General features: G+C 37.6%; 1 pseudogene; it reads left to right on the top strand.

Annotated features, from left to right (window-relative positions):
- LOC149495606 (uncharacterized) overlaps positions 1–16246 on the top strand; it is a 37628-nt pseudogene that overhangs the window by 7034 nt on the left and 14348 nt on the right.

Genomic DNA, 16246 nt, shown 5'->3' on the forward strand with positions numbered 1-16246 from the left:
ACTAGCACACCCCAGACCGTGCACTCTTCTGCCTCTCACAAAGGAAGCTTTACATTGAAGCACACACGTGCGCATTGGCACGCCCTAGACCGTGCAACCCCCTGCCTCTCATTAAGCTAGTTAGTTTATTTTGAGTTTTTGCTATGTTAATGGGTTGGGCCTCCTATAATTCGGCCACCCTTGATTATTTAGCCTTATTTTGTTTAGATTTAGTCAATCTTTAGTTGATTTGGATTAGATCTCCAAATCCTTAAGTTGTTAAGATTTTTAGTTGGTTTAGATTTGCTAAATCCTTATCCTTAGCTAATTTAGACTAACTAATCTAAATCCTTTAAGGATCTGGACCTCTTATTAGTATAAATAGCTTGCTATTTTGTAATTATTCATAATTCAATAAATCAATGAAATAGACTTCTTCTTCATGCTTTTGGCGTGTCCTTGCTTTAGAGAGAGTGTGAGATTGCATTCTTCTAATTGCATCAAGAATCAAGGTAAACTTATCAATTCTTTGTAGCGTTTATCTTATTCTTTTACTATATTATTGGTGTTCTTGCTTCTTTAAGCTTTGGGTGCCATAGAGGGGGGTTTAGTTTGATCTTGGATCTCTTCCAAAACTTGTTATAGAGTTCATGGAATTTATTTCCATAGGGTTCCGCGTCATGACTTAAATAATTCTACCCAAAACAAAGCAAGCAATCAAAGAAAATCCAAAAGAAAACAATTTTTTTATATGGTCAGAACCGAGCACGGGCGTGCTAGATGGAGCACAGGCATGCGTATAAGGCCTAGTCCAACAAGTGAGAGTCAGGACCTAGCACGGGTGTGCTTGAGGTGAAGCATGGGCGTGCTGAATTAAATCCTTTTTCAATGTAACCCAATTTAGGTAGGATTTTAGATTTGACAAGGATTGTAGTAGATTTGCTTAATCTCAAAAGATATGGACAACTAATTCTTATTACAAAGTAGTTAAGATTGGATTTGATCACAAGATTATAGTGGATAACTTAATCCCACAAAATAAGGTCAAATCCCCAAGAATTAGGAACTAATCCCACAAAATATGGTCAAATCCCTAAGAATTAGGAACAAATCCCACAAAATATGGTCAAATCCCTAATAATTAGGAACAAAATCCACACAACAATCAAACTTTTTTTTTTTAATGGTGGACGAAAATTTTTTATACTCTTTGTTTTTTTTTTTTTTTTTGCAAACTTAATTAACAAGATCTAAGATCACAACTTCCAGAATTGAAAACAAGAACGAAATTGATCAATATAATTGAAGCAAAAATGAATTTAAATCAAACAAGAAGATAAAACACAAAACAAGAAGACAAACACGAAACAAGAAAACAAATAAACACAAACCCTAGAACTAAGATAAATAAGAATTTACCTTAATCTTTGGCTCTGATACCAAACTGATGCGGAACCCTATGGAAATAAATTCCATGAACTCTATGACAAGTTTTGGAAGAGATCCAAGATCAAACTAAACCCCCCTCTATGGCACCCAAAGCTTAAAGAAGCAAGAACACCAATAATAGAGTAAAAGAATAAGATAAACGCCACAAAGAATTGATAAGTTTACCTTGATTATTGATGCAATTAGAAGAATGCAATCTCACACTCTCTCTAAAGCAAGAACACGCCAAAGCATGAAGAAGAAATTCTCTTTTGATTAATTGAATGAATTGTTCAAAAATTACAATATAGCAAGCTATTTATACTAATTCTAAGAGGTCCAGATCCTTAAAGGATTTAGATTAGTTAGTCTAAATCAGCTAAGGATAAGGATTTAGCAAATCTAAACCAACTAAAAGTCTTAACAACTTAAGGATTTGGATATCTAATCCAAATCAACTAAAGATTGACTAAATCTAAACAAAATAAGGCTAAATAATCAAGGGTGGCCGAATTATAGGAGGCCCAACCCATTGATACGGATCAAGGAAGCAAGGTGAAGGATCCTCTAGCTCTACCCGTGGGGCCAATCACAAGAGCTCGTGCAACCAAGCTACGAACAGCCTTGAATGCATTTGCTCAAGAACAAATCACATTGGAGCTTCAAGATCATAATTATGCAAGATGTGAGATTGAACTTGAAGAAGCACCAAAGCTTGTTATGATGCTTGAGGCGAGCAATGAGGCTGCCATTTGATGCATTTTACATGATTCTATACTTAGGCAAATTTAGGAGGTTGTTATCTTATTATGAGCTTAAGTATGGGTTGTGTAGGGCCTTCGGCCCATTTGCCCTATTTTGTTTAAATTCTTTTAGTGGACTTAATTAATTAAGTGTAAGGTTGGTTGGGCTTATTTTCTAGAGTAGGGCCAGCCTAAGTTAGTTAATGTTTAAGTCAGGATTGTTTTAAGTAGTTAGCTTGGACTTGTATTTAATTAAGCCCATTTGGGCCACATTAGGGATAAGCTTGGGCTAACTTAAGTTAATAGCTAAATTAGGGTTAGCTTAGGTTACTTATAATGTTGTAAGAGTTGCACAGCAGCCACCATTGAATTGAAATCAAAACAAAACGTTTTCTTCTTGTTCTTTCAAGAACAGATTGTGTTCTTCATAGAACCAAAATATCCTTAGTAGTTAAGCTTGTGAGTTCTACAAGATTAATTGCACCAAGAATTTCAGAGTTGTTTTCAAGAGTACTTGAAGGTAAGTTTCTGATTCTTGTTCTAAATTCCTTGCTTTCTCTCTTCAAGAGTACTTGGGGGTTAAAGGGATTGTCGGGTACTTCCGAGATTGCATGCTTTCCGCTAGATGTTCCTTGTTGATTTGCAAGAGTACTTGTTAATTGGCTAGGGTCGTATCATATGGTATCAGAGCCAAATCAAAGTTTTGGGGTAAGTTCTGTTATCTTAGTTAGGAATTTGAGTTTTCTTGTTGTTGGATTCATTGTTGTTTATCTTCGTGTTTTCTTTTCATTCTGAGATCTACACATTATCTCTTTAGATCTTGTTGGATCTAGACATTATCTCTTTAGATCTTGTTGGATCTAGACAATTTCTCTTTAGATCTTGTTGGATTTAGATAATTTCTCTTTAAATCTTCTTGAATCTAGTTTTCTCTTTGTATCTTCTTATTGTTTGCATCATTTTCTAGTTACCCTTTTGACTAATTCAAGATCTATCTTTGAACATTCTTGTTGTTTGCTTATTTCTTGATAAAAAAAAAAAAATCTGGATCTGAATTGGTTGTTAAAGACATTACCTACCTAAAATTGAATTGGGAGACACAAAAGTCATTGTTGGACTAAGTCATTACCTACCTAAATTGAATTGGGAGACTCAAACCATCCACTTATACCTTGTTAAGCCCTTACCCTACCTAAATTGGGTCACATTTGTAGGTTAAGTGAGGATATAAATCAAAAACGTGTGCTACAGTAACTTGCTACAGGAACTCAGAAGCAAACTTGCTACAGTACCTTCAAACGTCTGCTACAGGAACTCAGAAGCAAACTTGCTACAGTACTGACACGGAACCGGGATCGGGAATCAAAGGAATGAGATGTAAGTTCGCCTCTATGGCACCCCACGTTTATAATGAAACGGAAACACCAATAATCGAGATTAAAACGCTCTATGGCACCCCACGTTTATAATGAAACGGTAACAGCAATAATCGAGCAAAGAACAAGATAAACGCCACAAATGAATTGATAAGTTTACCTTAATTCTTGATGCAATTAGAGGATAGCAAATTCTCACAATCACTCTAATTAAGAAGATGATACGGATCGGATCAAAGAATGAGATATAAGTTCGCCTCTATGGCACCCCACGTTTATAATGAAACGGAAACACCAATAATCGAGATTAAACGCTCTATGGCACCCCACGTTTATAATGAAACGGTAACACCAATAATCGAGCAAAGAACAAGATAAACGCCACAAACAAGTTGATAAGCTTACCTTAATTCTTGATGCAATTAGAGGAAGCAATCTCTCACTATCACTCTAAGCAAAGGAGTACAAGCAAAGCTTAAACAAATGAAGTTTTCAATATTTCAAAAATCGTGTTCTTACATGGAATACAAGATATTTATACTAAAACAAGAAACTAGGGCTTAATGAAGCATAAAACATAAAACGCGTTACTGTAGCGCGTCTGAGTTCCTGTAGCACGTTACTGTAGAAAAGTCAAATTTACTGTAGCAAAGTCAAACTGATTGGCGCGGCACTGTAGCGCTTCTGAGTTCCTGTAGCACTGTAGCGCTTCTGAGTTCCTGTAGCACGTTACTGTAGCAGCGTGTGATTGGCGCGGCACTGTAGCGCTTCTGAGTTCCTGTAGCACGTTACTGTAGCAGCGTGCTTTCCTCCACTTAAAGAGCCACCAACAACATTAGAAGCCTAGGAATGCCTTCAAGTTCCTCACAACACTTGTTGAATGCAACATCATGCAGTTCTTGTGTTATTTGGGCTTGAACAAATAATGATATGGCTGCCCCATATCGCTTGGCACGGCTCCTTGTAATCGGTCCAATAGGAAGCACCAATGGATCTCCTTCGTCGTTCACCATGCCTCCTTGTGATCCAGCGACGAGTGATGATGGATCCGTATCATCCCCCCTTTCCTCAAAAAGATTTGTCCTCAAATCTGCATCCATGTCAAAAGGAGACAAATCACTAACGTTAAAGGTAGCGGAAACACCATACTCACCTGGTAAGTCTATCTTGTAGGCATTGTCATTGACGCGTTCCAAGACTTGGAATGGACCATCTCCACGTGCATCTAGTTTAGACTTTCGTTGGCTGGGAAACCTTTCCTTCCGAAGGTGCACCCAAACCCAATCTCCAGGCGCAAACACTAGCTTCCTCCTTCCTTTATTGGCCTTGTCAGCATACTGTTTGTTCCTCTTTTCAATATTTGCTCGAGCCTTCTCATGTAAAGACTTCACCAGTTTAGCTTTCTGTTCACCATCTAAACTAGAGGGCTCATGTAAAGGTAAAGGAATAAGGTCCAAAACAGTTAGTGGGTTAAATCCATAAACAAGTTCAAATGGAGTAAAACCTGAAGTAGAATGTATGCTTCGATTATATGCAAATTCAATAAATGGCAAACAATCCTCCCAAATTTTTAAATTTTTACCCACTATAGTACGAAGTAAAGTTCCCAAAGTCCTATTCACAACCTCAGTTTGTCCATCAGTTTGTGGATGACAAGTAGTCGAATAAAGTAATTTTGTACCGAGTTTACCCCACAAAACCCGCCAAAAATGTGAAAGGAACTTAGCATCCCTATCAGAAACAATAGTCTGCGGAACTCCATGTAATCGTACCACCTCTCTAAAGAATAATTCAGCAACATGAATAGCATCATCAGTTTTGTGACAAGGAATGAAATGAGCCATTTTGCTGAACCTATCAACTACTACAAATATACTGTCTCTACCATGCCTAGTCTTAGGTAATCCAAGTACAAAATCCATAGATATATCAACCCAAGGTGAGCTAGGAACTGGTAAAGGCATATACAACCCATGAGGCATAGACTTAGATTTGGCCTGTTTACAAGTAAGACAAGAATCACAAACCTTCTCGACATCTTTACGCATATGAGGCCAATAAAAATGTTCATTCAACATGTCATAAGTCTTATGTACCCCAAAATGTCCCATCAATCCCCCACAGTGAGACTCAAGTACAAGCAAATCACGCATAGAGCATTTAGGAACACAAAGTTTACTGCCCCTAAACAAATATCCTTCGTGTCGATAAAATTTATCAAATGCCCCGTGTTCACATGCCAAATATACATTGCCAAAATCAGAGTCAGACTCATACAAATCCTTAACATACTCAAATCCTATCAATTTAGAGCTAACAGTAGTAAGTAAAGTATATCTCCGTGACAATGCATCAGCAACAACGTTATCCTTTCCATGCTTGTATTTAATAACGTAAGGGAATTGTTCAATGAACTCAACCCACTTACCATGTCGCTTGTTGAGCTTACCTTGACCCTTCAAATGTTTTAGGGCTTCGTGGTCAGTATGAATGACAAACTCCTTAGGTAGTAAGTAGTGTTGCCATACGCTCAAAGTCCTCACCAAGGCATATAGCTCCTTATCATAGGTCGAGTAATTGAGTTGTGCCCCGTTCAACTTCTCACTGAAATAGGCAATTGGTTTCTTCTCTTGCATCAGTACTCCTCCAATTCCTACACCAGAAGCATCACACTCAATTTCAAAGGTGTTCTCAAAATTAGGTAAAGAAAGTATAGGAGCGGATGTCAACTTCCCTTTAAGCATCTCAAACGCTTTCTGTTGTTCCTCGCCCCACTTGAACCCAACTTCCTTTTTAATTACCTCTGTGAGTGGTGCGGCAATCGAAGAGAAATCTTGTACAAACCGTCGGTAGAAACTTGCCAACCCATGGAAACTTCGCACATCCGAAGCTGATTTCGGCGTCGGCCATTCCTTAATAGCTTTCACTTTCTCCTCATCTACCTCTATACCCTGCGCACTTACAACAAAACCAAGGAACACAAGTCTATCTATACAAAATGTGCATTTCTTAAGCTTAGCATACAATTGTTCAGTTCTCAAAGCTTGTAATACTAGCCTAACATGCCCAACGTGATCATTAAGAGACTTGCTATATACAAGTATATCATCAAAGTACACAACTACAAATTTTCCTAAGAAAGCTCGTAAGACATGGTTCATAAGCCTCATAAACGTACTAGGTGCATTAGATAATCCAAAAGGCATTACTAACCATTCATACAAACCATACTTAGTTTTGAAAGCAGTTTTCCACTCATCACCTAGTTGCATCCGAATTTGATGATAACCGCTCATTAAATCGATCTTTGTAAAGTAAGTAGACCCACACAATTCATCTAACATATCATCAAGTCTAGGAATAGGGTGTCTATACTTTACAGTGATTTTGTTGACCGCCCTACAATCAATGCACATTCGCCATGTACCATCCTTTTTGGGTACTAAAAGTACTGGAACGGCACAAGGACTCATGCTCTCTCGCACCAATCCTTTCTCCATAAGCTCATCAACTTGCCTCTGCAACTCCTTTGTCTCTGTTGGATTGCTTCGATAGGCTGGTCGATTTGGAATGGTGGAACCGGGAATGAAATCAATCTGATGTTCTATCCCTCTCAAAGGTGGTAATCCACTAGGTAGCTCCTCTGGAAAAACATCAGTGAATTCCTGTAACATAGAAACAAACACAGGAGGTAAACCATCAAGATTAGTGTCAGCGTTAGAAAATAAAATTTCCTTGAACCTAAGAAGCAACACGGGTTGCCTCAAGGCTATGGCACACTTAACCTCTCTAGCTCTCGCATAAAAAGTGTGTTTCTTTCTCTCCCCTCGTTGTGTTTCACTCACTTTTGGGCCACCAATCTGTTTGGTATCTTTTGTGGCCTCTTTCTTTTCAACCTCTCTTTTAACACTCTTTAGTTCTCTCGAACTGGAAGCCTCACTCTCATTTTCCCTCAAAGCTGAAGTCTCTCTTTCTCTCTCAAGTATTTTCTTCTGATCGGTGTATACTTCTTGAGGTGATAATGGAACAAGAGTCACCTTCTTCCCCTTATGAACCAAAGAGTATCGGTTAAAGAACCCATCATGTAGTGCCTTTCGATCATATTGCCATGGTCTTCCCAGCAATAGATGGCCTGCCTGCATCGGTACTACATCACATAAAATTTCATCTTTGTACCACCCAATAGAGAACGGCACAAGCACCTGGCGTGTCACCTTCACCTCTCCACCATCATTCAACCATTGCAGTCTATAAGGTTTAGGATGTTTAAGACATGCCAAATTCAACTTATTCACCATACTCACACTAGCAACATTAGTGCAACTACCCCCATCAATAATAAGCAAGCACACTTTTCCATGTATCAAGCATCTAGTGTGAAAGATGTTCTCACGTTGTTCAAGGCTCTCCTCCTTAACATGCATATTCAAAACTCGCCTAACAACTAGAGATTCTCCACGTTCAGCAAACAACAAGTTATGCTCATCCTCATCTGACTTATCATTATCAACATCATGCAAATGAGGCAAATCATCACAATCACTACATTCAGATTCAGAACTAATATTACCATCTTCCCTAACAATCATAACCCTTTTATTAGGACATTGAGATGCAATATGCCCCTTTCCTAAACACTTAAAGCATTTAATCTCTCTAGCAGGGTTTATAGAGTTAGAAGTACCTTTGTTTCCCTTGAATGTAGTTTGGGCAACCTCTTTACCTTTCGAAACTGATTCTGTTCTTTGGAAACTAGGGCCTTTGAAATCTTTCTTCTCACCTTCTTTGGGCCATTTGGATCCCCATGTGTTGCTAGAATACTTGTTGGTGGATCTCCCCTTTTTCTGTCTTTCAAGTTTCATGGCCATATCTATCATCTCCTCTAAGGTATCATACCTATACATCTCTAAGGCATCAGCAATGTCTTTGTTTAGACCTCCAAGGAATCGTGACATGGTGATTTGGACATCTTCCTCAATCTTGGCTCTTGCCATGCAAATCTCCATCTCTTTGTAGTACTCTTCCACGCTCCTCCCTCCTTGCACCATTCTTGCTAATTTATTATGTAAATCCCTGAAGTAATGAGCAGGAACAAACTTTTGGTGCATTAACTCCTTCATGATCTCCCATGGTGGTACTGGTCGCATTCCCCTGCTTCTTCTTTTTAGTAGCAATTGTTCCCACCAAAACATAGCATATCCTTTGAACTCCACAGCTGCAAGATGGGATTTCTTCTCCTGGGAATAGTTATGGCATTCAAAGATTTGTTCTACCTTTCTCTCCCATTCAAGGTATTCTTCAGCATTGTTGTTGCCCTTGAATTCTGGGATCCTCATTTTGATTGCTCCCAAGTCTCCATCAATTTTATTAGGATTAGTACCTTCAGTCTCCTCATCATCAGGGGTTTGAATTCTAACTTGGGGACGGACTCTAGTGGCATTAGAACTTTGTGAAGCCTTCAGCTCTTGCAATTCTTCCCTCATGTCTTGAAAGAGATTGTTAAAGGTTCTAAATTGTCCTTGGATAGATTCCATGAACAATTTTAGTTGAGGATCTCTAATTGGATTTCCATCTCCGTTACCACCTCCAGATGTGCCTGTACTCATGGTTAGTATTCAAGAATAGAAAACACGAAAAAGATTTGAGTTAGTGATAAAGCACTCCCTCACGTGTTTACACTCCGCAATCACTCCTTGCAATTCCTCGAATTGTACTTCAGAACCGTAGGTTAACCAACCAATTTGAAAGCACGTTTTAGAATCAAGGAAATAAATCTTAACAATAAAAGTAAGCACAAACTCTAGAAAGAAGACTGAAAACGATAATGGATGGTAGTACGAAGACAAGATGATGTACTACTTGATTATATTAATTTAGAGTGTAGTGAACAAACAAATACACCCTAATAATGTAATAGAAGCAACGGCAGCTCAAAACAATAATTAAACAAACTAGAATTTAAAAGGACAATTTCTGGATATGATGTGTGAATTTAGTTTACTACAAAGCAAACCAAATATGGACCTAATTAATTTTACCCAATCAAAGCAAGCAAACAATAAAAAACCAAATTTTCAGAATTGACACAGAAATTGATGTCACAGATTTACTTGATATCACAGGTTGATTATCTTTAACTATAAAATTGCATGCTTGTGTATATAAATGTATTATAGTCGGTCCAAGCAAAGTATCAACCTTTCCAGCAATGATTTGTGTTCTCTCAAGATAGGATCCCAATTTAAGTCAAATGCTTTTAGGTTGTCCAGCAATTGTGTCTTCCAATTTCAATATAGGTAGGTAATGATTATGTTGTCCAACAATGCTTTTGTGTCTCCCAAGTCAAATTTGGTAGGTAATAATTAGTTGTCCAACAATCACTTTTTTTTTTTTTTTTTTTGATTTGATCAACAAGATTCAAGAACACAAACAAATCTCCAGATTTGGTATTTAATAACTTATAAATTCGTAATAAATGTAATCAATTGATTTTTTTTTTTTTTCTAACTGAAGAACAAGCAACAACAAGAAGATTCAATAGAAGGTAATTCTAGATCTAAGTAGATCCAGCGAGAAAATATATAGATGCAACAAAATCCAAAGAGAAAATTCCAGATCTAAGAAGATCTAACGAGGAAACACCTAGATCCAACAAGATCTAAAGAGAAAATTCCAGATCTGCAATGAAATCAAGAAATAAGACAAACAACAATGGAATCCAACAACAAGAAAACTTAAATTCCTAACTAAGATAACAGAACTTACCCCAAAACTTTGATTTGGCTCTGATACCAAATGATACGGATCGGATCAAAGAATGAGATATAAGTTCGCCTCTATGGCACCCCACGTTTATAATGAAACGGAAACACCAATAATCGAGATTAAACGCTCTATGGCACCCCACGTTTATAATGAAACGGTAACACCAATAATCGAGCAAAGAACAAGATAAACGCCACAAACAAGTTGATAAGCTTACCTTAATTCTTGATGCAATTAGAGGAAGCAATCTCTCACTATCACTCTAAGCAAAGGAGTACAAGCAAAGCTTAAACAAATGAAGTTTTCAATATTTCAAAAATCGTGTTCTTACATGGAATACAAGATATTTATACTAAAACAAGAAACTAGGGCTTAATGAAGCATAAAACATAAAACGCGTTACTGTAGCGCGTCTGAGTTCCTGTAGCACGTTACTGTAGAAAAGTCAAATTTACTGTAGCAAAGTCAAACTGATTGGCGCGGCACTGTAGCGCTTCTGAGTTCCTGTAGCACTGTAGCGCTTCTGAGTTCCTGTAGCACGTTACTGTAGCAGCGTGTGATTGGCGCGGCACTGTAGCGCTTCTGAGTTCCTGTAGCACGTTACTGTAGCAGCGTGCTTTCCTCCACTTAAAGAGCCACCAACAACATTAGAAGCCTAGGAATGCCTTCAAGTTCCTCACAACACTTGTTGAATGCAACATCATGCAGTTCTTGTGTTATTTGGGCTTGAACATGATATGGCTGCCCCATATCGCTTGGCACGGCTCCTTGTAATCGGTCCAATAGGAAGCACCAATGGATCTCCTTCGTCGTTCACCATGCCTCCTTGTGATCCAGCGACGAGTGATGATGGATCCGTATCAGAAGAACATGCAAGAGCATGAGCAATTCTGCCTTTGATTCAAATTATGCCAAAAAATCCCGTTTTACATCTTAAGGAGGCTATTTATATGCCTTAAACAAACATAACCCTAAAGAAGAGCATCTAACTAGGCTGCCCTAGGGCCAAAACACATGGGCTTAACTCTAAAACACAAAATGAAGTCATTTCCAGCCCAAAACAAATAACTTGATATTGGGCAGATTGCATGCATCATAAAACCAACCCAAAACAACTTAAATAAACACTATGAGCCCATATCCCTTACATATTAATTAGACCAAAACAAGCAACAAGGGATAAGAACACATCCAAGCCCACTAGGAAGCACCAATGGATCCATATCATTCCCCCTTTCCTCAAAAAGATTCGTCCTCGAATCTTAGTTAAAAGTTGAGGTATCCTTTTGCTTGCTAGGATCAGTCCACTTTTCCTTAGAATCCATGCCCTTTTCTTTACTCTTCTTCTCCTTTTTAGACCGTATTGAACTCCATTGTTTGCTACAACCTGAATATGCCTTTGCAACACCTTTGTCTCCATTGGATTGCTTCTATTGATTGGTTGATTTGGAATGGTGGAGCCAAGAATGAAATCGATTTGATGTTCTATCCCTCTCAAAGGTGGTAATCCACTAGGAAACTCTTCAAGAAAGACATCAGTGAACTCCTCTTTCTCTCTCTCAAGCAACTTTTTCTGATCAATATTCACTTCTTGAGGTGTCAATGGTGCAAGAACCACCTTTTCACCCTCACATGAAGATTGGGCAATCTCTTCTGGAACCACATGTTCAAAGTCCTGCAAAAGATCAACAAACACACTTGGCAAGGATGGGTTAAGATCATTAGTGGTAAAATAATCTTCTTTGCACAAAGGTATAAATATAGGCTGAATTTGTTTTTCCTTTTCTTCCCCCTCTTTCTTTTTATTTACACTCAATATATTTTCACTCGTTTTATTTTTGCACTCCTTTTCTTTATTGACAGCCTCAAAACTCATCTTTTGCTTTCCATATTGGTCTTCATCCACTTCTTTTGAGGAAAATGATCTTGGAATGGTCATCCACCCATCCTTTGTGAATGAATACCTATTGAGGTAATCCACATTTTTCCTTTCTTGCACCCTTCCTAACTTATTGTTCAAATCCCTAAAGTAATGATCAAGATGATCGACCTTCTTCTCTTCATGAGTTTGAAATCTAGTTGGTGTACCACTAGGTCGAGCTCTTCTTGTATTAGAGCGTTGGGCAGCTTTAAACTCCTGCAACTCCTTTCTCATATCTTGGACGGAATTGTTGAAAGTTCTAAACTGTCCTAGGATTGACTCCATTACAAGTTTCAACTGGGGATCCTCCATTTGACTTCCCTCCCCACTATTATCTCCGAATGTGCCTGCACTCATGGTTAGTGTTCAAAATAGAAACCACAAAAACATTTGAATTGGTGACAAAGCACTCCCTCACGTGTTTACACTCCTCAATCACTCCATGCAAATCCTCCAATTGTACTTCAGAATTTCAGGCCAACCAATCAATCTCAAAGCACGTTTAGAACACAAGGAAAATAAACCTTAACAAAAGAAACGTAAGCACAATTCTAGAAAGAAAACTCAAACGAAATGAATGGTAGCACAAGAACAAAACAATGTACTACTTGATTATTAATTAGAGTGTTGGAACAAGCAAATACACCCTAACAATATAAATGAAGCAAAGATAGCACAAAAACAAGAAATAGAAACTAGAATTTGAAAGACAATTTCTGGATATATTGCATGAATTTAGTTCACTACAAAGCAAACAAAATATGGACCTAATTAATTCTACCCAATCAAAGCAAGCAAACAAAGAAAACCCAAAAAAAAAAAAATTTTTTTTTTTAAAGGTACTGTAGCAAGTTTGCTTCTGAGTTCCTGTAGCAAGTTACTGTAGCACACGTTTTTGACTTATATCCTCACTTAACCTACAAATGTGACCCAATTTAGGTAGGGTAAGGGCTTAACAAGGTATAAGTGGATGGTTTGTGTCTCCCAATTCAATTTAGGTAGGTAATGAATTAATATTTAGGTGGTCCAACAATGAATTTTGTGTTTTCTCAAGATAAGATCCCAAATCAAGTCAAAATATAATATCCTTCAATTGAATGTAAGATAGACTATCAATAAATTCCCAAATCAAGTCAAAATGCCTTTAGGTTGTCCAGCAATTGTGTCTTCCAATTTCAATCTAGGTAGATATTGACTTAGTATGTAGGTTGTCCAACAATTTTGTGTCTCCCAATTCAACTTAAGTAGGTAATGACCTTAACAAATTCTGACTTATCTCTCTTTATCAATGACCTTTTTTTTAATCAAGAAACAAGCAAACAACAAGAATATTCAAAGATAGATCTTGAATTAGTCAAAAGGGTAACTAGAAAATGATGCAAACAATAAGAAGATACAAAAGAAAACTAGATTCAAGAAGATTTAAATAGAAATTATCTAAATCCAACAAAATCTAAAGAGAAATTGTCTAGATCCAACAAGATCTAAAGGGATAATGTCTAAACAAGATCTAAAGAGAAAATGTCTAGATCCAACACGATCTAAAGAGAAAAATCCAGATCTAGAATGAAAGCAAGTATTAAGATAACATCAAAGGAAATCCAGCAAATAGAAAACTCAAATTCCTAAACTAAGATAACAGAACTTACCCCAAAACTTTGATTTGGCTCTGATACCAAATGACACGGAACCGGGATCGGGAATCAAAGGAATGAGATGTAAGTTCGCCTCTATGGCACCCCACGTTTATAATGAAACGGAAACACCAATAATCGAGATTAAAACGCTCTATGGCACCCCACGTTTATAATGAAACGGTAACAGCAATAATCGAGCAAAGAACAAGATAAACGCCACAAATGAATTGATAAGTTTACCTTAATTCTTGATGCAATTAGAGGATAGCAAATTCTCACAATCACTCTAATTAAGAAGAACATGCAAGAGCATGAACAATTCTGCCTTAGATTCAATTTTTGCCAAAAAATCCCGTTTTACATCTTAAGGAGGCTATTTATATGCCTTAAACAAACATAACCCTAAAGAAGAGCATCTAACTAGGCTGCCCTAGGGCCAAAACACATGGGCTTAACTCTAAAACACAAAATGAAGTCATTTCCAGCCCAAAACAAATAACTTGATATTGGGCAGATTGCATGCATCATAAAACCAACCCAAAACAACTTAAATAAACACTATGAGCCCATATCCCTTACATATTAATTAGACCAAAACAAGCAACAAGGGATAAGAACACATCCAAGCCCACTAGGAAGCACCAATGGATCCATATCAAGTACCTTAAAAAAAAATTTTTTTTTTTGGGTTTTCTTTGTTTGCTTGCTTTGATTGGGTAGAATTAATTAGGTCCATATTTGGTTTGCTTTGTAGCGAACTAAATTCATACACAGTATCCCTAAATCGTCTTTTAAATTCTAGTTTCAATTTCTTGTTTGTGTGCTATCTTTGCTTCATTTAACATTGCTAAAGTGTTATTTGCTTGTTCCTACACTTTAGTTTATTGATTTCTAGCAATACACCTTTCTTATTCTTGTATTGCCATTCAAACATTGTGATTTCTTGATAGAGTTTGTGCATTACTTAATTATATTCTTTGTTTTTCCTAACTTTATCTTGACTTTTGTAGCAACTTTGGGATTCTGAAGTGCAATTATTCAAGTGGAAAGAGTGGTAAAAGGCTGGAGTGAAACCCACATATTGAAAAAAAAAAAAAGCCAAATAAGGAGAGAAACACGTGAGGGAGTGATAAACTAACTATTTCCTTAGTTTTTGCAATCTTCTTTCAGGATGTCTAATTCATCTAGAGACAAGGATAATAGCCCTCTCAAAGTTGGGATTTTTAGCCAACCATTGAATTGAAATCAAAACAAAACGTTTTCTTCTTGTTCTTTCAAGAACAGATTGTGTTCTTCATAGAACCAAAATATCCTTAGTAGTTAAGCTTGTGAGTTTTACAAGATTAATTGCACCAAGAATTTCAGAGTTGTTTTCAAGAGTACTTGAAGGTAAATTTCTGATTCTTGTTCTAAATTCCTTGCTTTCTCTCTTCAAGAGTATTTGGGGGTTAAAGGGATTGTCAGGTACTTCCGAGATTGCATGCTTTCCGCTAGATGTTCCTTGTTGATTTGCAAGAGTACTTGTTAATTGGCTAGGGTCGTATTAGAGAATATTTTCCATACTAGGTGCTTGGTACTTGACAAGGTATGTCTTTTGATTATTGATAGTGGAAGTTGCACTAATGTAGCTAGTTTGAGCATGGTGCAGAAATTGGGTTTGACATGTGTGCAGCACCCAAGGCCATATAAGCTTCAATGGCTAAATGATATGGGTTCTGTAAGAGTAAACAAGCAGGTGAAGGTGCCATTTTCCATTGGAAGGTACAAGGATGAGGTCACTTGTGATGTAGTACCTATGCTAGCTGGGCATATTCTTCTAGGCCGCCCATGGCAATTTGACAGGCGAGTCCAGCATGACGGGTACACCAACCGGTTCTCCCTAGCCTATTTGGGTAAAAATGTGGTTCTAGCTCCTTTAACACCACAAGAGGTCTATTTGGACCAAAAGAGGATATTAGAAAGTGAGGGGCAGAATTGTATTCAGGGGGAGGGAGAAAATAAAGATAAAGAAAAAAGGGATAAAGAGGCCAAGAGTGCAAAGAAACAATTGAATGGCCCATTGGTGAGTGAAACACCAAGAGAGGGAAGAAAGAAGCAAAACATGTATGTAAAAGAGAGAGAGATCCGTAGCAGTGTTGGTGAGGGTAGACCAATCTTAATGATTCGGTTTAAGGACACTTTGCTTAATTTGCTTGACATTGACACTTCTTCTTTGCCTCCTAGTTTTGTTTCTTTGTTGCAGGAGTTTTCTAATGTGTTTCCTGATGAAATGCCTAGCGGACTACCACCCCTAAGAGGCATTGAGCATCAGATTGACTTCGTGCCCGGAGCCACAATTCCTAATAGGCCAGCGTATAGGAGCAACCCCATGGAGACTAAGGAGTTGCAGCGCCAAGT

This window comes from Jatropha curcas, chromosome 6, assembly GCF_041381405.1.
Source record: "Jatropha curcas cultivar XTBG-Jc1 chromosome 6, XTBG_Jcur_1.0, whole genome shotgun sequence".
NCBI classification, from domain to species: domain Eukaryota; kingdom Viridiplantae; phylum Streptophyta; class Magnoliopsida; order Malpighiales; family Euphorbiaceae; genus Jatropha; species Jatropha curcas.